Genomic DNA, 22,594 nt, shown 5'->3' with positions numbered 1-22,594 from the left:
AAGATCAAGATGAAAAAAAAATTAATTACATGGGACTGAGTGAACTGATGAGGATGAGTATAATTTTTGTGACTTTCTGTTTGAATTAAAAAAAAAAAAATCCCACAAGGACTCAGAGGCAAAGAATATACAAATCGATTTTCACTGCGAAGTAAAGGAGCTGTTACAGTGGAGGATTACTGGACTGAATGTCAATATTATGACATAGTATGAGTGTGTTTCATGTTTGGTAATTGCAATCATTGTTGCTTTTGTTGTGGTCATCCATGTACAATGCTTGGTGTCAGTCTATTTATCTCTTGTAAAAATAAAATACAGTCTGTGTGTGTGGAAAAAAAAAAAAGCAACTTCCATCAGCTTCTCTCCCCTCCCCCTTTGTAGTTGTGAATTCCTATAGCAATTCTTTAAGAGCTGGAAAAGGTGATATTTAATATTGAAACATTGCCAAGTATCTATCATGATCTCAGTGTGGACATGAATCTGGGTATGTGTGTATTTCTCCTTCCATTCAGATTGTTTATTTTTAAAAGACAAAAGGCCACATCTTTTCTTCATCTTCTTTTGTTTTCTTAAAGATTTATGTTACACAGTTATGAAATGCTTGTTGACTTGGCATTGTATGTGGATATAATTTGTAGAAGCAATAAGTGTGGGATTTACACTTTTAGAGAAATCAAATTCAGTTTGAAAAATCAAACTGTTACTTCCTCAGTGGCTTTTTGATTTATTGTAACTGCTTTTTATTGGATCAAACTCTTGATTCCTTGTAAATGAAATGAGTACATCTTCTTTCCATTTGAAATCGGGGGAAGTTACCATTTCTTTCTCTAGGACTGCCTTTTTCCTCAGACTTTACATACATGTGTTTTTTTCTCCCTCTGAAAAATACTGCTTAAAAGTCCCTTCTCTCATGGAACTTACCTCGTTTAACTGGGCTGTAGTCACTTCTTAAATGAACCAGACAAGGCAGAAATCCGTTTTGTTCACCGGTAAGCAGGGGTTGAGAAGAATGATTTTTTTCAGTTCCCCAGCAAAGTGCTAGCTTAGGGTGCTTTGAATAAAACATTTTAAATTACAAAGGAATGTTTCATTCAGGAATTCAGGAGGACATACTGGATGTTTGGAGTAAAATGACAGCCTGAACACACGCATCAGGCTCCCCTCTTAACGAAAATCCTTTAAAATAAGAAAGTACACTATACATTAAAAAAAAAAAAAATCTGTAACACTGCGGAAAACTAGCAAGGGTGCCTACCTTCGTTAGACTAAAAGTTATAAAGAATTCCTGGAAAACTGAAAACAGATGGGATTAGATTGACAAAAGAAAACAAAAACAAAAGTAAAAAATCATAACCCCAGACACAGGTGCAAAGCTGAATTAAAAGCAGAACTTACAGTGACTAACACCTGCCAGTGGGAAGGGGCCCTGGAGCAAAATTCAGGAAAATAAAGTATTCCATTTATAACAGTGATCCCCTGGCTAAGAACTGACTGTGTTCACAAAAAGTCAACATCCTGTTTGGGAGGGTTCCTCAAGTGGGTTTAGGGACCTGAGAGAGAAGCAGAGTAGAGTTTAAGATCACCATGGGCACTCACAGCAAAAAGGGTGCTGGGGAAGGAAGTCTGAGCCTTCTAATAGGCAGTATGTACTAAAATCCTTCACACTAGAGGCAAGACTTTCTTATTTTGGCGGGTCTGTGTACTTGTCTCCCAACCTGCCTGCTGCTTGTTCCTCACTCCTATACCCTAAGGCAAAGCCCATCATCAGACGCATCCTGTACTCTTTACGTAGAGCCCTACAGTTGAGCCTCCCCAAGGAGAGACCTCATACTAGAGAGGAAACAGGCATTAGTTGCCCTTGTGGATCAACCCAGTCTTTTATTCTTAAGTATGAATGAACATCAAGGGATCATCAGACATTTGAGGAAAACAAATAGGATGAAAGAAAAGAACCTGAGTCAGAAGACTCTGGGGAATATAGGAGAAGTAAAAACATGTTAGATCTTCAAAGAGATTTGACAGTATGAATATATTAAATAAAAGTACCCTGCTATGAAGAAAAAAAGATCATTTAGAACAACAAAGTTTATGGAGATTAAAGCTATGATTATTGAATTTAAAAGATTAAGGAAGATCAGCTTGAGAATTGAATGGATATGATTGAAGACAAAATTAGGGGTTTGGAAGATAGGCAACAAAATGTTGCAGAATTTTACAGAGATATTAGGATCTTATACATCTGCCAGATTGAAGTTCTGGTGGGATGAGGCCAAAGCAGTACTGAGAAGAGGATGCATTTATTAGGAAAATAGGAAATAAGTGAGTCAAATGGACAACCAAAACAATAACAACAACAATAATAATAACAGAAGTAGAAAGAAAAATTTATATCTGCTTTTATCTTTATAAATGAAAATGAAAATAAACCAGCAAACCCAAACGGTAAAACCCCAAACTGTGTTTTTTTAAGTATAGTTTATTTACAATGTTGTGTCAGTTTCAAAGGTATATACTGCAAGTGGTTCAGTTATATACTGAATATGTTTGGTATTATTAGAAAACTAGCCATCCTTTAAAAGAAACAGCCTTGTAGAGGTTTATGTATTTCGGAAACATTTAGAGAAGTCAAACTAAGACCAGTGAACAATAAAATTCAAAAAATGTAAAGAGTCTGTAAGCTCCTGGGCTCTGTGATAAAGAGCCCAACTAAAGAAATTTGATCTAGACGGTTCTAATATAATTCTTCCTCTGGTGAAAGCAGTGAGGGGATTTACAGGATTTCATTCATTCAAAAAATATTATTGAGGGCCAAGTTTGTGTAGAGAACCATGCTAGATTTGAACAGAACACATTAAAATGTGTAAGCCTCAACATTTGCTTGAAAGCTAGCAAGGGATAGATGTTAATAAACAATTGTGTTAGTTTTCACTTGCTACTGTGACAATCAACTGCAAACTTAGCAGCTCAAAATCCCACCTGTTTATTTTATTGTTCCCTTGACCTTAATTTGGTTTCTCTAAATCTTCCTGAATTAAGCAATTTTTGTTTTGACTGTAGTACTGTAGGTCTACTTTTCCTTATTATTTTCCTTCTCTCTGAGCTTTCAGAAGAATTTCAGAGATAAATCGCAAGAAGCTACTTTACCTTTGTGTGACTAGACCATTAAAAAAATCTTTCTGTATTAAATTTTAAACTTTTTTTCCTCTAAAAATGGGTCAGTCTGGTTACCAAGGAGGTGGCCTTTTAGATAATTCAGTGTGAGGGCAGGCCCTGCTTGCCTTTGTCCACATCACTTTTTTGTGTGTTGTGTAAATATACACTTCATGAGCAAAAGGAAAGCCTTGTTAATATTTGTATCATAACTGAGCATATGCTCCATCAGCACCATTTTAACCAAACAGAGTAAATTATTCTTGAGACTTGTTGAAAACCCAACTGCACTAATTGTAGAAGACTAGATGTTATTCACCTATTTTTCAAGAGTAATGAATTAAAATATAAAATAATTGTTAATTGTACTTGAAGTATATGCATAGAGCATATTTAGAGAGTGAGTCAAATTTTGTTTTCTTCTATGGGTTTGGTTATTTTTCATGGTATTGAACCTGAATTTCAGTTGAGATGTATGGAAGTCTCATTATTTGATATTCCCATCTCATATTTGTTGCGCAGATAATTTTATAAATTAATATCCTAGTATTAATAGCATGAAGGAATAGCATGGTGAAAGGTTATCAGTTAGAAGATAACCAATGAGTAAAGGAATTGTTTACATCTTGGAGGAGAGGGAAGGGTTTAAAAAAGTTTAGTTTTACATTTAATTTGAATATTACTGGTTAATTTTGGCTGTCAAACCTCAAAACCATAGTGTCCTAGTTGAGGATTCTCAACCCCCTAAATTTTGCCTGTGGAGATTGGGATGGGATATTTCTATAATAAGAATGAAACTTGGTTTTTCTTTTATTAGATTTGTTTGTAAATATAAATGATATTTATGTGATGTGCTGTGATGTTTTCAAGCGAGACCAGTGAGCTACTAAATATTTTACAGCGCAATGTTGTGAAGTGCCAGCATTTGGTTTTGGCATTTGATGTATGTTATCCTACTGAAATAATTGATACACAAAAATTTTACGTAATGCTTCATAATAGATGCCATGCTGCTGGTTGTGTGCCCCCTGGCAGCTCTCAGCCAATGGGAGCCTCCCTCCCAAGGTCATGCCCCTTCCCCAGTGCAGCCTGCAGGCAGTGACTGGTGGGTAAGGGGTGTAAAGGTCCAGCCAGCCCTCTTGCCCTGACTCCGAAGGTCACTGTGGCCCTTGTGACTGCATTGAAGGCCAGCTTCTCCTTCTCTGACTTCTTCCCTTACCCCACGGGGATGATCCTGAGAGAACCCCCCAGCAAACTTCCTGCACACTCTCTCCTCTCAGTCTGCTTTCTGGGGAACTCACCTTGCAGCAGACCTCTACTTCCCTTTGAGGACTTCTGTGCAAACAGATGCTAATTTAGGACCATTAACAGATGCTAATTTAGGACTTTTCTATATAGATAGGACTTTGATTATATCCTCTTGTTCTTATATCCTCTAATGCAGAGATACCCTAGCAATGTTCCTGACGTTTGCCTTTCTATCCTCTGCTTGGATGTAAGAGTTTATTACTTCACTGCATTGTTAGTTGTTAAACACTTTGAGGAGCTAGGGCAGTTTTATTATTGAGTGGAAATCTACATTGCTATAACTTTCACTCCTTGGACACATTTCTACTCCCAGCTACTTAGAACATTTAATCCTTGGAATTGTTCGTTTCCATCCTTGCAATATTTGAAGAAAATTATCACATTCCCTTTAAGTTTTCTTTCTAATCCTGAGATGCCTCGTTTCTCACTTATTTCGTATATGATGTGCTTCCTTTCTTTTTTCCCCAGCTTTATTGAGGTATGATTGACAAAAGTTGTATCGGGACTTCCCTGGCAGTCCAGCGGTTAAGACACCACACTTCTTTTTTTTATTTTTTATTTTTTTTTTTATTTTTATTTTTTTATTTTTTTTTAAAATTTATTTATTTATTTATATTTATTTATTGGCTGTGTTGGGTCTTCGTTTCTGTGCGAGGGATTCCTCTAGCTGCGGCGAGCAGGGGCCACTCTTCATCGCGGTGCGCGGGCCTCTCACTATCGCGGCCTCTCCCGTTGTAGAGCACAGGCTCCAGACGCGCAGGCTCAGTGGTTGTGGCTCACGGGCTTAGTCGCTCCGCGGCATGTGGGATCTTCCCAGACCAGGGCTCGAACCCGTGTCCCCTGCATTGGCAGGCAGACTCTCAACCACTGCGCCACCAGGGAAGCCCAAGACACCACACTTCTAATGCAGGGGGCGTGGGTTTGATCCCTGGTCAGGGAACTAAGATCCCACATGCTGCGCGGCCAGAAAAGATTTTTAAAAGTTGTTTATTTACTTGAGGTGTACAGCATCATGGTTTGATATACGTATACATTGTGAAATGATGACCACGATCAAGTTAATTAACACATCCATCACCTCACATTGTTACCAGTTTTGGGTTTGTTTGTTTTTTTTTTTTTTTTGGTGGAGTGAACACTCAAGATCTACTGTTAGCAAATTTCAGGTATATAATACAGTATTATTAACTTTAGTCACCATGTTGTGCATTAGATCCTCAGAACTTATTCATCTTTATAACTGAAATTTGTACCCTTTGACCAACATTTCCCCATTCCCTAACCCCCAACCCCTGGCATCTACTTTTCTGTTTTTTGTTTCTGTGTGTTCAACTTTTTTATTTTTATTTTCTATTATTTACTTATTTATTTTTCTTCTGGTTTTATTGAGATATAATTGACATGTAGCACTGTATAAGTTTAAGGTGTACAGCATGAGGATTTGACTCACATACGTCACGAAATGATGATCACATAGGTTTCGTAAACATCCATCACCTCATGTAGATACAAAAGGAAAGAAGAAAAATTTTTTTTCCTTGTGATGAGAACTCTTAGGATTTAGTCTTTTAACAACTTGCATACGTAACATGCAGCAGTGTTAATTATATTCCTCATGTTGTACATTACATCCCTAGTACTTATTTGTCTTATAATTGGAAGTTTGTACCTTTTGACCAGCTTCATCCAATTCCTCCGACCCCGACCCCACCCCCGCCTCTGGTAATCACAAATCTGCTCTCTTTTTCTGTGAGTTTATTTATTTGTTTTTGAAGTACAATTGACCTATAACACCATGTTAGTTCCTGGTGCACAACATAGTGGTTTGATATTTCTATACATTACAAAATGATCACCACGATAAGTCTAGTTACCATCTGTCACCGTACAAAGATATCACATTTTTATTGACTCTGCTCCCCACACTGTACATTTCATACCTGTTTCTCATTTATTTTGTAATTGAAAGTTTGTACTTCTTTTTTTTTGATTGAGATATAGTTGATGTATAATATTATGTAAGGTTCAGGTGTACAACATAATGATTCACAATTTTTTAAGGTTATATTCCATTTTTAATTATTATAAAATATTGGCTATATTCCCTGCATTGTACAATATATCCTTAATGCTTATTTATTTTATACATAGTTTGTGCCTCTTAATCTCCCTCACCTATTTCTCTCATTCCCTACCCCACCCTTGCCGGCAATCACCTGTTTGTTCTCTGTATCTATGACTCTGTTTCTCTTGTTATGTTTGTTCATTTGTTCTGTTTTTCAGATTCCACATGTAAGTGAGATCATATGGTATTTGTCTTTCCCTGTCTGGCTTATTTCAGTTAGCATAAGGTCCTCCAGCTTCATCATGTTGTTGCGAATGGCAGGATTTCCTTCTTTCTTGTGACTGAATAATATTCATATATATATTTATATAAATATATAATATCTCATTTTCTTACATTAATATATATTCATATATTCTCACTATATTTCTCACAGTAATATCTACAAATATAATGTATATTAACATATAAATGTCTTACATTTTTCACATTGATATCATATATATTATATATACACACACATATATATCACATTTTCTTTATCCATGCATCTGTTTAGCGACATTTAGGTTGTTTCTGTATCTTGGCTATTGTGGATAATGCTGCATTGAACATGGCAGTGTAGCTATCTCTTTGAGATACTGATCATTTCATTTGGGTATATACCCAGCAGCGGAATTGCTGGATCATATGGTAGTTCTATTTTTAATTTTGGGGGGAACTTGCATACTGTTTTCCGTAGTAGCTGCACCAATTTACATTCCTATCAACAGTGCGCAAGTGTTCCCTTTTCTCCACACCCTTGCCAACGCTTGTTATCTCACCTTTTTTGATAATAGTCATCCTAACAGGTGACATCTCTTTGTGGTTTTGATTTGCATTTCCCTGATGATACAAAGGTGTAGTTGAGCACCTTTTTATATACCTGTTGACCATTCATATGTCTTCTTTGGAAAAATGTCTATTCACCTCCTTTGCCCATTTTTAAATTTCGTTGTTGTTGGTGGTTTTTTTTTTTTTTTTGCTGTTGCGTATTGAGTATTACAATACTAAATATTAACCCCTTTATATAAAGGGAATTATATATTAACCCCCGATATTAACTCATAATATTAACCCCTTACCAGATACATAGTTTGACATTTTTTTTCTATTCCATGGGTTGCCTTTTTATTTTGTTGATTGTTTCCTTTGTTCTGCAGAAGCTTTTTAGTTTGAAGTAGACTCAGTTGTTTATTTTTGCTTTTGTTGCATGTCCTTTGCATGTCATATCCAAAAAACTCATTGCCAAGACCACCGTCAAGGAGCTTATCCTTTATGTTTTCTTCTAGGAATTTTATGGTTTTAGGTCTTAATTTAAGTCTTTAATCCATTTGGAGTTGATTTTTGTATATGGTATAAGGGTCCAGTTTCATTCTTTTGAATGTGGATATCCAGTTTTCCCAGCATTGTTATTGAAGAGACTATCCCTTCCGCATTGTGTATCCTTGGCAGTCTTGTAATAGATTAGTTGAACTGTATTTGCATGGGTTTATTTCTGGGTTCTCGATTCTGTTCCACTGGTCCTTGTGTCTGTTTTTATGCCAATACTATACTGTCTTTATTATTCTAGTTTGTAATATAGTTTGACATGAGGAAGTGTGATGCCTCCAACTTTGTTCTTCTTTCTCAAGATCGCTTTGGCTCTTCAGGGTTCCATATAAGTTTTAGGATTGTTTGTTTTATTTCTGTGAAAAACGCCAATGGAATTTTAATAGAGATTGCGTTGAATCTATGGATTGCTCTGGATAGTATGGACATTTTAATAATGTTAATTCTTCCAATCCATGAATATGAGACATCTTTCCATTCATTTGTGGTGTCAATTTCTTTTATCCATGTCTTACAGTTTTCAGTGTACAGATCTTTTACCTCCTTGGTTAAATTTCTAAACCCCTTATCATTCTTAATTATATTCCAGCTTGTCTTTATTTTAAAATGTGGTTCAGACCAGGCCTTGTCATGGTATTACATTTTCCATATATGCTGTTACCCCATTTGAGAACCTTTGCACAACCTGCTGTCTCTGCTTGAAATACTCTCCTCCCCCATCTGAGTTGCTGGCTCCTCCTTCACCGTCAGTCTTCACCTTGAACGTCCCCAGGGCCGCAGTTTGACTTTCATGAGCCTGAGGCACGTTTGCTCTTGTAGGCGCCTGCCTTCATCAAAAATGTTTTAAGAATTATATTTTACAACTGCTTTGTTATAAAGATGAATATATTGATGTTATACATTAAAACATACTCTTCAATCTAATGGTTCATTTTTTCCTTCTGATTTTGAAAACAATTAAACCGTTCTCATGGGCGACCCCTGCTCTGCCACATGATGCTACGGTGCATAACGTATTTACCTCTGTAACCTCAGTGTGTAGAGCAGAGCCAAGCTCCTGAATGAATGAAGAAAGATACCCTGGGCTCCAAGTAAAGAATTCTCTGACCAGAGTACATGAGAATTGTATATTTGTAAAATGTTTCAACCCGTATTAAGTTTTTATTATCTACCTAATACCTGCTCATTGTGCAAAGTCTGATAAATTCAGAAAAGTAGGAAGAAAAAACTCATATCCCACCATCCAGAACATCATGTGTCTCTTCTGCTTTGTTTCTTCTCATCAGTTTTCTCTGCCTGCTTGCTTGTTTCATACGATCACTGTTAGATGCTGGATGCACTCTTTAATATCCCTTTCCACTTAACATAATGTAAGCATTTTTTAACGTGAGGAAATGTTCCCAAATACTTTAACGGTTGTATAATATACCATCCAGTGCATGGGCCAAAACAGATGCTCCTTTATTGTTGGAGTTTAAAGTTATTTCTAATTTTTCCCTTTTATACATAATACTGCAGTGAATGTCATTTATTCAGGCAGCTTCTTCTTCCCTTTTCCCCCCTTTTTAGGGTTATTTCTTTGTCGTGAGTTCCCAAACATGAATTACTGGGTCCAAGAATGCATGTATGCTGTTATCACTACTTCTATCCTGGCTGTCCTGGGGTCTTTTCTTTTTCTTGTTTTCTTTCTTTTTTTTTTTAACTCTTCCCTGGCTCCTATCTTTATCACATAGAGCTGAATTTTCAGTTAAATGAATTTTTAATGGGTGGAATTAATACTTTGCTCTTTATAGTTTATTGTTTCACACGTTTTAGCTTATTATTTCCAAGTAGGTATATAATTTTGAAGGTAGGATTTTATATTCTCAATTTTTCATTGTGTCCAGCACAGTATAGAATTCATAGTGGGTACTTAGTTTCGGTTGATTGGTTGAGAAAAAGAGAATTTTAAAAGGGGACCTAATGCTGGGGAAAGATGACAGTTTTATTGCTGTCAGATCAGATTGTCAGTTCTAGACATATGAATTTGGAATTTATTCTAGTAATAAGAATAATAGTAATAATCGACTCCATGGGACTGGATCATCTCTGAAGGAGAGGAAAGCACAGCAGATGAGAACAAGGCGGGGGACCGAGCCCTGGGAAGGGGAGAAGGGCTGCTGCCCTCTACTGAACACCTGCTGTAATGGTGTGAGCATTTCCGCGTTTAATTCCCACCCATCCATCCCTTCATCCAACAAATACTTACTGAAAGCTTATGAAGCGTCCGATGTCGTGCAAAGTAGTGAGATGGAGAGTATTGTCTCCGCCTGGCAAAGATTGGGAGATATGGGGTGAGAAACCAGAGTTGACTGACTCCACAGTGCATATCCTTTCCACTGGGCTGTTTCAGTGTAGGTGGAGATTATTAAATTGACTATTTGGAGTTCACCATGCAAATTTTTTTTTTTTTTTATAATAAACATGTGTATACTTTTTTTAAAAATTAATTAATTAATTAATTAATTTTTGGCTGTGTTGGGTCTTCGTTTCTGTGCGAGGGCTTTCTCTAGTTGCGGCAAGCGGGGGCCACTCTTCATCGCGGTGCGCGGGTCTCTCACTATCGCGGCCTCTGTTGTTGCGGAGCACAGGCTCCAGACGCGCAGGCTCAGTAGTTGTGGCTCACGGGCCCAGCCGCTCCGCGGCATGTGGCATCCTCCCAGACCAGGGCTCGAACCCGTGTCCCGTGCATTGGCAGGCAGATTCTCAACCACTGCGCCACCAGGGAAGCCCCTGATGTGAGTCTTTAAGGAGCCTCTATTCTTGAGAACTACCATCTGAGAACAGTGGCTTTCATTGAAGCAAGCCCATAGAATTGTTGATTTAAATTGTAAACAATATGACTTAAACGTTAAGCGAAATTTTAAAAAATGACTGCCTGTGTATTCTCTCCTTTGTGTTCACATATATTCTACTCATTATAGCAGTAAAAAAATTTGCAGTCTATTTTTTTTTTTGGATTCTAACAAATCATATGCATAGTCACTGATGGGAGTACAGATTAGCAGACTGTTCATACTTATTAATTCAGTAGTTCTGCTTCTAGGAATTTATCCTAAGAAAATAATCTGAGGCTTACACAGTGATGCTTATGGTGGTATCACATGATATAGAAAACAACCTAAATATTTAACAGTAAAACTTTACATGCGGTATGACACTAATTCTGCCAGAAATGTGTCTCACGTAGGTAAAAACTTGTGTCAGTTTTAGCTGTAGTTATCTTTTGATCCATAATATTGGAGATGCAGTAAGCCCCTTGTATCTGGAAACTCATTCCTGGGGAAATTTCTTACATAATTTCATTGGTAATTCTTCTTATCTCTGTTTTTTTTTTTTTTTTCTTCTTTTCTCCTTCTGGCAGTTTTATTTTTCAGATGTTGGGCTTCCTGGACTGGTCTTCTCATTTTTCCACCCCGTTCTCCCTTTTTTCCTTCTTAACTTTTTATTTTACTTTCTGGAAGACGTTTCTCAACTTTATTTTCCAATTCTTCTATTACTTTTAAAACTTCTGCTATCATGTTTTTAGTTGCTAGAGCTCTTTTGAAAAATCACACCCTCTTTCAGGGCTGCTATATCTCTGAGGCAATTGATAGAGTATTTTTAAACGTTTTCCTTCTTGCATAGTCTTCATGTCCTTGGGACGCTTTTGGGGTTTGATTTGGCCTCTATCTTCCATCTTAGTGGCTTTCCTAAAATAAATACCTGCATGTCTACTCATGGTTAAGGTCAGAGAAGAAATCACAGAGTTGAATAAAAGGTGAGGGGTGGCGGCTTGTACTCTGAGCCCCACTGTAGAGGGACCTCTGGGGGCCACCTGTCTGTTAGGAGAACCTGCAGTCTCAATATAGTGGGTCTTTCATCTTGGGCTGGTCATGTCTCAGAGCTTCCCAGAGTTTAGAAGTCTGGCTGCTGGCATTGTGGAAGCCAAGAGGGGGATGTGTAATCAGCCTGCCAAGTGAACTTGGCTAGGTGCTCAGCTAGCACAAAACTGTGTCGTTTTATACCCGACCCCTTGTTCGCTATCCCTTTACTCTGCATTTTTAAAGACAGCTTTATTGAGATACTTAGATTGATGTACCATACAATCGACCAATTTAAAGTGTACAGTTCGATGGTGTTAGAATGTTCCCAGGTAGTATATTTGTAGCTTTGTGTAAATATGCTTTTTTCTTTTTTTAAGTTGAAACATATTTGACATATAACATTGTGTAAATTTAAAGTATACAACACGTTTAATACATTTATATATTGTGATATGATGGCCATTGTAGTGACGGCACCTCTATCACATCACATAAATACCATTTCTTTTTTCGTGATGGGAATAATTAAGATCTAGACTCTTAGCAATATTGTATTATGATACAATATTGTCTGTATTCACCATACTGTGCATTAGATCTCTAGGACTTACTATCCACTCGTTGCAAGTTTGCACCCCGAAACACCATCTCTTCTATCCCCCCGTCCCAACCCCTGGTAACCACTATTTTACTTTCTGTTTTTATGAGTTTGCCTTTTTTAGATTCCACAAGTAAGTGAATCCTGCATTTCTTTGTAGAGCACTTATTTCTTCCTGATATTATCTTATGTACTTGTGCACTGTCTGCGTCCCTCACTGGAATGCTAGCTCCTCAAGGGCTGGGACTTTGTTCACTGCCAAGACCCGGCATCTAGAACAGCACCTGGTCTGTGGAGGCTCTCAACAGTGTATGTTATCGCGTGGAGTTCTGCTTGGAAGGCTTGTATGGGCTTCCTTCCCTTTCCAAACCCCTCTGTACTCTCAGCTTTTGTCAACGATTGCGAGACTGCTTGTTGAAGTAGAAAAACATTGAACTAATGATGGTGTTTTGGACTAAATATGTTTCAGAGACCTGTTTCACTTCTTGCTCTGGCAATAACTGTGTTATTTATTTAATCTTTTTTGTATTCCCTTTTTCTTAATGGGACTAATACCTGCTCTGCCTGCTTCCCATGAGTTGATCTTGTGAAAGTGCTTTAAAAAAGTATACAGTGCTGTTGTAACTCAGGGCATTTAAAAATTAGGAACAAATTTGTTGACTAATTTTCAAGCCCTTAACTTTGGAAAGTTGGCCATTGTTACCATTGTCTATTACCATTGTTAATGGTAATAGAATAGCCTTGAAGGCAATTAGAACAAGGAATGTACAAGCTGAGTTCATGAATAATAGCGGAGTCTCTTTGGGGATTAGGGCAGGCGATGGAGGGAATATTGTGATAATACAATATTAGGAAGGTGATAATATAATATGGGTAGAGAATATGAAGTTTATGTTCTGGGTATTTAAAAAAAAACTCTTAAGTGGCCAAATTTGTGTAGTTAACTTAGTGACAGCTGGCTAAGGAGACAGTGCCGCGTTGCTCCTGAGAGCCAGCCTCAGTGCTGTTTGTTTTCAACCTGAGGTTAATTCACGTGAACTTGAAAATGTGCACTTTTTTTTTCTTTTTTTAAAATGGGATATAGGTAAATGGGATTCCAAGATTCCTTCTTTCCAAACTAATAATTATTATTTGGACTTCAACTCCCTGTTGAGTGACACTTACTAATACATATTGGTCAGTAAGCAGGAACCGGGAGCCTAAAGGCAGGTGTTGGTCCTCAGCTTGGTTTTTTCAGGCCTGGGAGATGGAGGGGTCGGTTGCTAATGCTTGAAACTGGTCATTCTTCTCCATCCCAACCTTTTCCTGTCCCCGCCCAGGGCTTTTCTCTTTCCCTTGGCTGAACCTCAACTCATGGCTTATTATCTGTCATTGATCCACACAGAGCTCAGCTCTGATTAATCTGTTTATCACACTTCATCCTCATTTTCCATCCATTCCCCATAAACAGCCATCCTCGTTTGCTCAGTGTGTGTGTCCATGTGCTGCAACTTTCTTCTCTTTTTTCCCTTTTCTCTTTTGAGTCATTAATTCAACAAATATGTGTTGAGCATCCGTCCTGTGCTTGGTACTCTTTTGGGTACCGGGACCCAGCAGCAAACACCCCCAAACCCTGTCCTCGTGGAGTTACATGGACTGTCTTCCATCTGGGATGCCTCTTTTAATTGCCTCCAGTGTAAAGTAAAAGTATGTAATGAAACAATCCATGAATATCCTGGCTAAAGTTTATTGGTCTTTGTTCATATTTTAAAAAGTTAATTGCATGTGATAAATTTTTCTGAAAAATTAAGCTTTAATTCTTTGACTTATGAATGATCCTTTGTTGACTTTTTTTTTTTTTTTTTTGGTCCTGCTTGGGTCAACGGTACTCAATAAGGAAGGATTTCTCTACTCTGGGTAAAATGCTATCAAACAGCATTGTCACAACCTCCACCCTGATCAGTCAGTAGAATCAACTTTGAGGCAAGAGCCTCCACCGGAAAATAAAATTATGATTTGCTGAAGGCTCTGATGATGCTTAGTACTTTTAGCAATAAAGTATTTTTAATTGAGGTCTGTACACTGATTTTTTAGGCATAATGCTATTGCACACTTAGTACACTACAATATAGTGTAAATATAACTTTTATGTGCACTGGGACGCCAAAAAAATTGTGTGACTCACTTTATCGCAACATTCCATTTATTGTGGCGGTCTGTAACCAAACCTGCATTATCTCCAAGGCATGCCTGTACTATTCTTTCTGTGCATTATTTATTTGCATTTATCAATACTATTATTTTATTAAGAATCTTCAAGATTGTTGGCATAATTAAGATTGGTCTACAATTTTGTCGTTGTTTGCCGTCGTTCACTTAACTTTTTTTCAACATTTAGAATTGATATTATGTTTGCCACACAAAATGAATAAGAAACTGTTACTTTTTGTAAATCATTCAGGAATAATAAAACAGTTTTCATGTTAAATAAAGAAAGAAAGAAAGAAAGAAGGATTTCCTCCCTCTACTGAATAGTGGAGATTTGCTGTGAAACCTGGCCTGGTAGAATAGATGAGAGAGTACTTGCTGTTGTAAATTCAGTTGTAGGAGTAGTGGCCTGAGAATTCACCATGATGTTTGCCCTTTCTTTTCCCATTAAGGTAAAGCACTCTGCATTCTCTTTTTATTCCTTTTATAGAATTTTTTATCGGTAACTTCTTAAGTAAATGTTTATAAATAGAGAGCTTTTATTTCTCATAATTGGCTGTCTCTGCAGGTCTGTAGATTATTAGAAAGTGCACAAATGAAGATGCTAGGGGACTTGGTTTCCATAGCAGTGTGGCTTTGAACCTGTTTGCTTCTCTGTGGTCTCACCGGTAAAAGGAAGGGGCTGCAGGAGGCTGTTTGCAAGGGTCTTGCTCTGCTAAGAAATTTAGCACAGCCTCAGCAAGGGAGCGATGATAGAGGTCAGGATGCAGATGACACTTCCTTGCAAAAGTTTGACAGGTGATGTTTGTACAAACTTTGACTTGGAAACCCACAGCTGTGCTGGAAAATTCATGGGGAAATATGAAAAATTTGCCAGGATATTGAATGAGAATGAAGATGTTTTTAAAAATAAGAAAATAACAGGACAGTAAAATTTACAACAGGAAGAAAAAAACACTAAGTAGAAGCATATGTTTTCTTCTTGAGCTATTTTATTTTTTTTTTGAAATCCCCTTCTCTCTCTCTCTTTTTTTTTTTTGGCTGTGCTGTGTCTTCACTGTTGCACGCGGGCTTTCTCTAGTTGCGGTGAGTGGGGGCTACTCTTCGTTGCTGTGCGCGGGCTTCTCATTGCGGTGGCTTCTCTGCTGCGGAGCATGGGCTCTAGGTGCGCGGGCTTCAGTAGTTGTGGCCTGAGGGCTCAGTAGTTGTGACTCATGGCCTCTAGAGCGCAGGCTCAGTAGTTGTGGTGCACGGGCTTAGTTGCTCCGCGGCATGTGGGATCTTCCCGGACCAGGGCTCGAACCCGTGTCCCCAGCATTGGCAGGTGGATTCTGAACCACTGCGCCACCAGGGCAGTCCCTTCTTGAGCTATTTTAATGCTGAGAATACAGTTTTAGAAAATCAAGTTACTGCCTGGATGCCTGAAAGATCTTTGCATCCTAAATTCCTTTGAAGTTGACCTTCTAACTTAAATTCTAGTTTTGTAGCATTTTTGCTCAGCAAAGAGGACCTTTCCATGGGATGACGATTTGAAGCAATTACAAACTTTGAGAAAGTACAAAAGTTCTTGTTGGTTTCCTGATTCCGTAACTCTGCTGCATGATACTGTGTGCCACTGGGAATCTTAAAGAATTTAGAGCAATAGGGAGAGGTTGGTAAAAAGGTTCCAGCTTTCAGCTATAAGATGAATAAGGTCTGAACATCTGATGTGAAGCGTGGTGACTGTAGTTGATAACTCTGTATTGTATAATAGAAATTTGCTAGGAGAGTAGAACTTAAATGTCCTCATTAAAAAAAAAAGATATGTGAGGTGATGGATGTGTTAATTAGCTGCATGGGGAGGATCCTTTCACCATGTACATGTATATCAAATCACCACTGTGTACACTTTAAATATCTTACAATTTTATATGTCAGTTATACCTCAGTAAAGTTGAAATAGAAGTAAATAAATGAAAGAATTTAGAAAACTTGCCAGGAAAGAAATCTTTCTCTGTTTTGCAGGAGATAAGCAAATGGCAAAAGGGGTTTCATATACGTGGCAAACAAGAACAGGGATTTGGCAATTTTGCGACACAGTTTAATGCCATGGTAGAGCAGGAAGTGAAAATTGAAAGAAGGATGAAGTTAATAAAAAAAATAATAGGGACTTCCCTGGTGGTCCAGTGGTTAAGACTCCACGTTTGCAATGCAGGGGGCCCAGGTTCAATCCCTGGTCAGGGAACTAGATCACACATGCATGCTGCAACTAAGACCCGGCGTAGCCAAATAAATAAATAAATATTTAAAAAAAAATTTTTAAAAAGTAATCGGATTGGTGAGTATCAAGAACTTTGCCAGAATTTTAGGCAAATATCCTATTCTTTTTTAAAAAAATGCTAGGCATTTTGCAAACCTATTTTTAAGAGGCATGTGGCTGGGATCCTGGGCTCTGAGCCAGGGTCTGGCTGCGTAGAATTTTCCCAGTTGAAGTTTAAAAAAAAAAAAAAAAAAAAGAATGTTTAGATTACATATTTTCAGAATGCATCTGTTTAGGAAGCTTGTTACTGTGTAGAATATATTCTCTATCTCTTTACACCTCCGGCGTGGTCCATGGTGTCACCTGGGAGCTTATTAGAAACGCAGCATCACGGCCTTCATAGCAGGGCTACTGATGGAGAGACTGCATCATGACCACTTCCCTGAGTGAGTCCTGTGCACGCTCAAATTTGAGAAGCACAGCTTTACACCAGGGTAAAATGTTCTCTTTACTTCCACATTTTCTTTCTTTTTGGGGGGAGCAGGAGAGGAAACTCAACCATTTTTTTTTCCCCAGCATGAGGTATAATTGGCCAAAATGTGTATATTTAAAGTGTACAGCGTGATGATTTGATATCTGTATACTTTGTGAAATGATGACCACAATTAAGTTAATTAATACATCCATCACCTCACTTAGTTACCACTTAAAATTTTTTTTTTTTTTTACATATTCTTATTGACCTGGCAAAATGGTATTGCAATGGTTTTCTTAAAAAAAAAAGTTTGATATGTTCATGTGAATGTCTCATTACTTCATAGAAACACTATTTGTGCTTGAGGCCAGATTGTAATCTTAAGGACAGGGGCTCTTGCCACGATTATTATCTCTCCTCCGCACAGGGCAGGGGCTCATTAATATCCATGACGGTCTCTCCGTCAGGGGGCTCCAGGGACAGTAAGTTTTATTTATATTTATTTTTGTCTAAAAAAGAAAGTGAGCTTTACTAATATGAAATATAGATATTGATGACATTACTTATATGTACTTTTTAAATGAATATACGTATTTGGGGTGTGAATGTTGGACATTTTTAATGATGGGTCACTTGATGAAATCAAATCCAGGTACTAACCATGAGTCTGCATCCTGAAAGGGACCATGGGATTCAGGTAAATTAACATGTTCTCTGTTAACAGAGCTGAGGATATTTGAAAATGATAGCATTTTAAATGGGAAGGAACCCAGGCTTTCCTTATTTTCATATAAAGAAACTGAGACCCAAACAGTAGAAGTACTTTCCTAAGGTTATAATACTGGGGACTGGGACAGAAGTTTCCCAGCCTATACTTCAGTTTTCTTTCCATTGTTCCTTTGGCTCCTGAATGTCTCCGAGGGAACCTAGGGGTTACGTGCCGGTGCCTCAGATGCCCAGTTGTGGACGGAAGGAGGAAGGGCGATAGGAGGGGTGTCAGGTAGCCTTTCTCTAATCTGAACACTTTTACTTTATCTGCTTTAGAAACAGGCTCTCGCTTTTGCACATAGTTCATTCCTGAAAACTCGTCTTAACAGACTTACCTGCTGGAAGAGGGATTCTGTTTTCCTATTTAGTTTTAAAGATGCATGCCAGAATTGATATATTCAAAAGAATGTTATTCTACTACCATACGACCCAGCAATCCCACTACTGGGTATATACCCTGAGAAAACCATAGGTCAAAAAGTGTCATGTACCACAATGTTCATTGCAGCTCTATTTACAATAGCCAGGACCTGGAAGCAACCTAAATGTCCATCGACAGATGAATGGATAAAGAAGATGTGGCACATATATACAATGGAATATTACTCAGCCATAAAAAGAAATGAAATGGAGGTATTTGTAATGAGGTGGATGGAGTTAGAGTCTGTCATACAGAGTGAAGTAAGTCAGAAAGAGAAAAACAAATACAGTATGCTAACACATATATGCGGAATCTAAGGGAAAAAAAAAAAAGGCCATGAAGAACCTAGTGGCAAGACGGGAATAAAGACACAGACCTACTAGAGAATGGACTTGAGGATATGGGGAGGGGGTGGGGTGAGATGGGACAGGGTAAGAGAGTGTCATGGACATATATACACTACCAAATGTAAAATAGATAGCTAGTGGGAAGCAGCCGCATAGCACAGGGAGATCAGCTCGGTGCTTTGTGACCACCTAGAGGGGTGGGATGGGGAGGGTGGGAGGGAGGGAGATGCAAGAGGGAAGAGTAATGGGAACCTATTGTATATGTATAACTGATTCACTTTGTTATAAAGCAGAAGCTAACACACTATTGTAAGGCAATTATACTTCAATAAAGATGTTTAAAGAAAAAAAAAAAAAAGAATGTTATTCTAAACATTACTCTAGAATAAAAAATATTACAGTGATAGTCACTGTTTAAGACATTTTTTGAGTTGCCTTGGGAAAGAGTTTGTAAAATGCACCAAAATAATCGATTTTATTAATATGTGAGCTCTGTTTTGTAATTGCAATTGTATTACCTGTCTTAGCCACCCCTTTCATTCACACCACTTATATATATGTATAGTTATATTTGATTAAAGAAATTTTTACACCACTTATATATAAATGATTAGGTATTTCTTAAAATTCTAATTGTGCCTTCAAAGGACATTTTCCATCAGTTAAATGAATGCCATTAAAAAGGAAGGTCATAGTAAGGATTTCCAAAGCATTTTGAACAAAGAAAATTCTGTCTCTGATTTGCTTTTTAGAAAACATTTAATTAAATGCCTATTTATTCCAAGCCATGTGCTAGGTGCCGTGGCTACAAAGATGAATCATATTTGATCCTGCCCTTGAGGTGCACACTGCCTCGTGAAGGAGAAAGAGATGTTTAAATACAAATCACAATTTAGGGATGACGCCCTTGCTGTGTTGGAGGATAATTGGAAGCCCAGAGAAAGGAGGGATTGTTTCAGCCTGATTGGTATTGAGTCAAGGACAGGGCGTAGGGTAGGTGGAAGCGACTTTGTTAATGACCAAGTGGGGAAGAAATTCTAGGTAGCGGAAACCGTGTGAACCTGGCATCAAGTCGATACAATGCATGGGTGTGTTTGGAGAAGGCTGGGTAAGGTCGTCTGACTAGAACACGCAGGTGATGGGGTTGATGGGAATTGAGTCCTGAGAGCAGATCCCCCCACTGGAAGGTAAGCTGTGTGGGAGCAGGGACCTCGGTTGCCTCCTTGCTACCTGCCAACGTGCCTGGTGTGTAGCAGCGCGTCAACATGTGTCTATTGATTTAATGGGAAGGTTGTTGCAATTAAATTATGAAGATACTTTTTACTAAGGTGTTTGGACTTTATCCTGTGGCCATTTGAAGGTTTTTTATGAGGCATATGACATGTTGAGGTGTGTTTTCAAAATGTAACTCCGCCAGCGGGATAGATGGGGTAGAATTGTCCTTCTCCAGTGTTTTACCTAAAGAGCGGGTCTGGTGCAGCGGGTCTGGGGAGGGCCCATTAATTTGCATTCCTGACAAGTTGCCAGGTGGTGCTGATCCTGCTGGTAGCCTCACTTTTAGTAGCAAGGGGAGAACGGATGGGATCGTTGCAGTAAGGAAGTTTCCAGGAGCCACAGTGAGCACGACCCATTTAGAAATAGTGGTTACTCTAAAAGACTGTCTTTGGGATTTAGAGGAGGAGAGTGCAGCTGTTTTGATGTTTAAAATTCTGTCTGCCTTCAAAATACTACTCTTGAGTTTGGTTTGTTTGTCTGTCTGTCTGTCTATATGTGGAAGAAATGGATTGTTTCCTGTGGCTTAAAGATAGGAAGTTGAGGCTGTCACGAAATGTGTCAGGCAGGTTCCCTAGTTGTAAGGAACCTTTGCTAATTGCAGAATGAAGAAAACACAACCAAAGTGATAATGATATTTAGAGAGTTCTAAAGGAAGTGACTTTAAGAAAGTTTTTTGAGTTGGCTTTGATGTTTGGTCACTTTCCATTGTCTTCTATACATTTGTTTGTGATACAACGAATTAAATATTTGTGGCCCTTCTATGTGCAAAGTCTGTATACCGGTACTAGGCAGAAGTTACAGAAAGTGAATCAGTAGGTCCTGAATGATTGTGTAGTGTAGCAGGGAATATAAAGCAATCAGATTAATGAAAACCTGTGTGTGTGTATGTGTGTGTTATATAGATATATAAATAGATCTGTCACTTTTTACTTTTATGTCAGGTCAAAAGTAACATGAACCATAAAAAGAAGACAGATAACATGGTATGTAAATTCAGAGGAAAGATAAGGAACGATTATCAGGAGACTCACTGATCTCATTTTGCTCCTTGTTAGTCATTGAATGAAGCCCAAGATGTGGTGCCTGTCACTCAAAATCTCACTCCCCTGGCTTTAGCCAAAGAGAACAGTGAAGATTAGATGCTCAGTTTAGGACTTTGTGAATTTGAGAGGCTGCAGGGTACTAAGACGTGTCAAGGATGCAGTGTGAAGTAGGAAACTGTGGCCCAAAGAGAGTCAGGCTGGAGTTGCACAATTTGTGTGCCCTCCACTTTGAAGGGATTGTTGCGCGAAGTGATTACAATTGCTGAGTGAAAGACTGTGGAGACAGGAAGAAACAGATGAGGATAGATCTTTGGAAGAGATCAGCTTCTGGTGTGTCAAGTGAGGAAGTGGGATCAGGGAAGGACTCGGGAAGGCACGGGTACCGGGAAGGCACGGGTACCGCAGGAGAGCATCGCAGAGGCTGCGAGGGGAATTTCATCAAGGAGGGGGTCAGCAGTCTTTACTGCACAGAGAGGTTAAGAAGACAGTGAGAATTAAAGAATATGTTGTTAGTGATTTATGAGAATAAATAAATTTCTCATAAATGTATATGAATCTCTACAAACAATAGAGTGGGAATAAGTAGAAGTATAGTAGCTTAACGTTTTGTAAGTGACTAGTATTGCAGTGAATTTCTTTTGTAGGTTTGGTGTTATGGAGCCTTAGAAACTGTAGGTTTATAGTTCCCTGTTGATGACCTTTTATAGCTTGCCGGGTCTCCTTGGCTCTGGATTCCAAACCTGTTCTCAGTGTGAGTAGTAGTCATACCCAAATATATGTTTTTGAAAATCTTACATGGAGGCCAAAAAGCTTAGAGTCACTCTTGACTCTGTTTCTCTCACAAACTGTCTGCCAGCAAATTCTGTTGGGCCTGCCTTCTGATAAATTCCACATCTGACCCCATTCCACTGCCACTGTTGCTGCCAGCCTAGTCCGCAGACACTCAGATCTTTTTTCTTTAACTGAGCTGTAGTTGATGTACAGCATTATGTAAGTTACAGGTGTACAACATAGTGATTCACACTTTTTAAAGGTCATAGTCCATTTGTAGTTGTTATAAATATTGGCTGTATTCCCTGTGTTGTACAATATATCCCTGTAGCATTTTTTAAAATTTATTTATTTATGGCTGTGTTGGGTCTTCATTTCTGTGCGAGGGCTTTCTCTAGTTGCGGCAAGTGGGGGCCACTCTTCATCGCGGTGCGCGGGCCTCTCACTATCGCGGCCTCTCTTGTTGCGGAGCACAGGCTCCAGATGCGCAGGCTCAGCAGTTGTGGCTCACGGGCCTAGTTGCTCCGTGGCATGTGGGATCTTCCCAGACCAGGGCTCGAACCCGCGTCCCCTGCATTGGCAGGCAGATTCTCAACCGTTGCGCCACCAGGGAAGCCCATGTAGCATATTTTATACCTAATTGTTTGTACCTCTTATTCCCCTACCCCTATTTCACCCCTCCCCCTTCCCACTGGTAACCACTAGTTTATTCTCTGTATCTGAGAGTCTGC

At 38.6% G+C, this 22,594-nt stretch overlaps 1 protein-coding gene and 1 non-coding gene across 3 annotated transcripts in view; both read left to right on the top strand.

Annotated features, from left to right (window-relative positions):
* Positions 1–22,594, top strand: part of VGLL4 (vestigial like family member 4) — a 155,078-nt gene that overhangs the window by 23,256 nt on the left and 109,228 nt on the right. The window lies entirely within an intron of this gene.
* TRNAC-GCA lies at positions 16,676–16,748 on the top strand. Its single transcript has one exon. It is a non-coding gene; the product is annotated as a tRNA-Cys (tRNA).

Source organism: Balaenoptera musculus, chromosome 11 (genome assembly GCF_009873245.2).
Source record: "Balaenoptera musculus isolate JJ_BM4_2016_0621 chromosome 11, mBalMus1.pri.v3, whole genome shotgun sequence".
NCBI classification, from domain to species: Eukaryota; Metazoa; Chordata; class Mammalia; order Artiodactyla; family Balaenopteridae; genus Balaenoptera; species Balaenoptera musculus.
The sequence above is the reverse complement of the archived record's forward strand: the minus strand, read 5'-3'. Positions and strand labels throughout refer to the sequence as shown.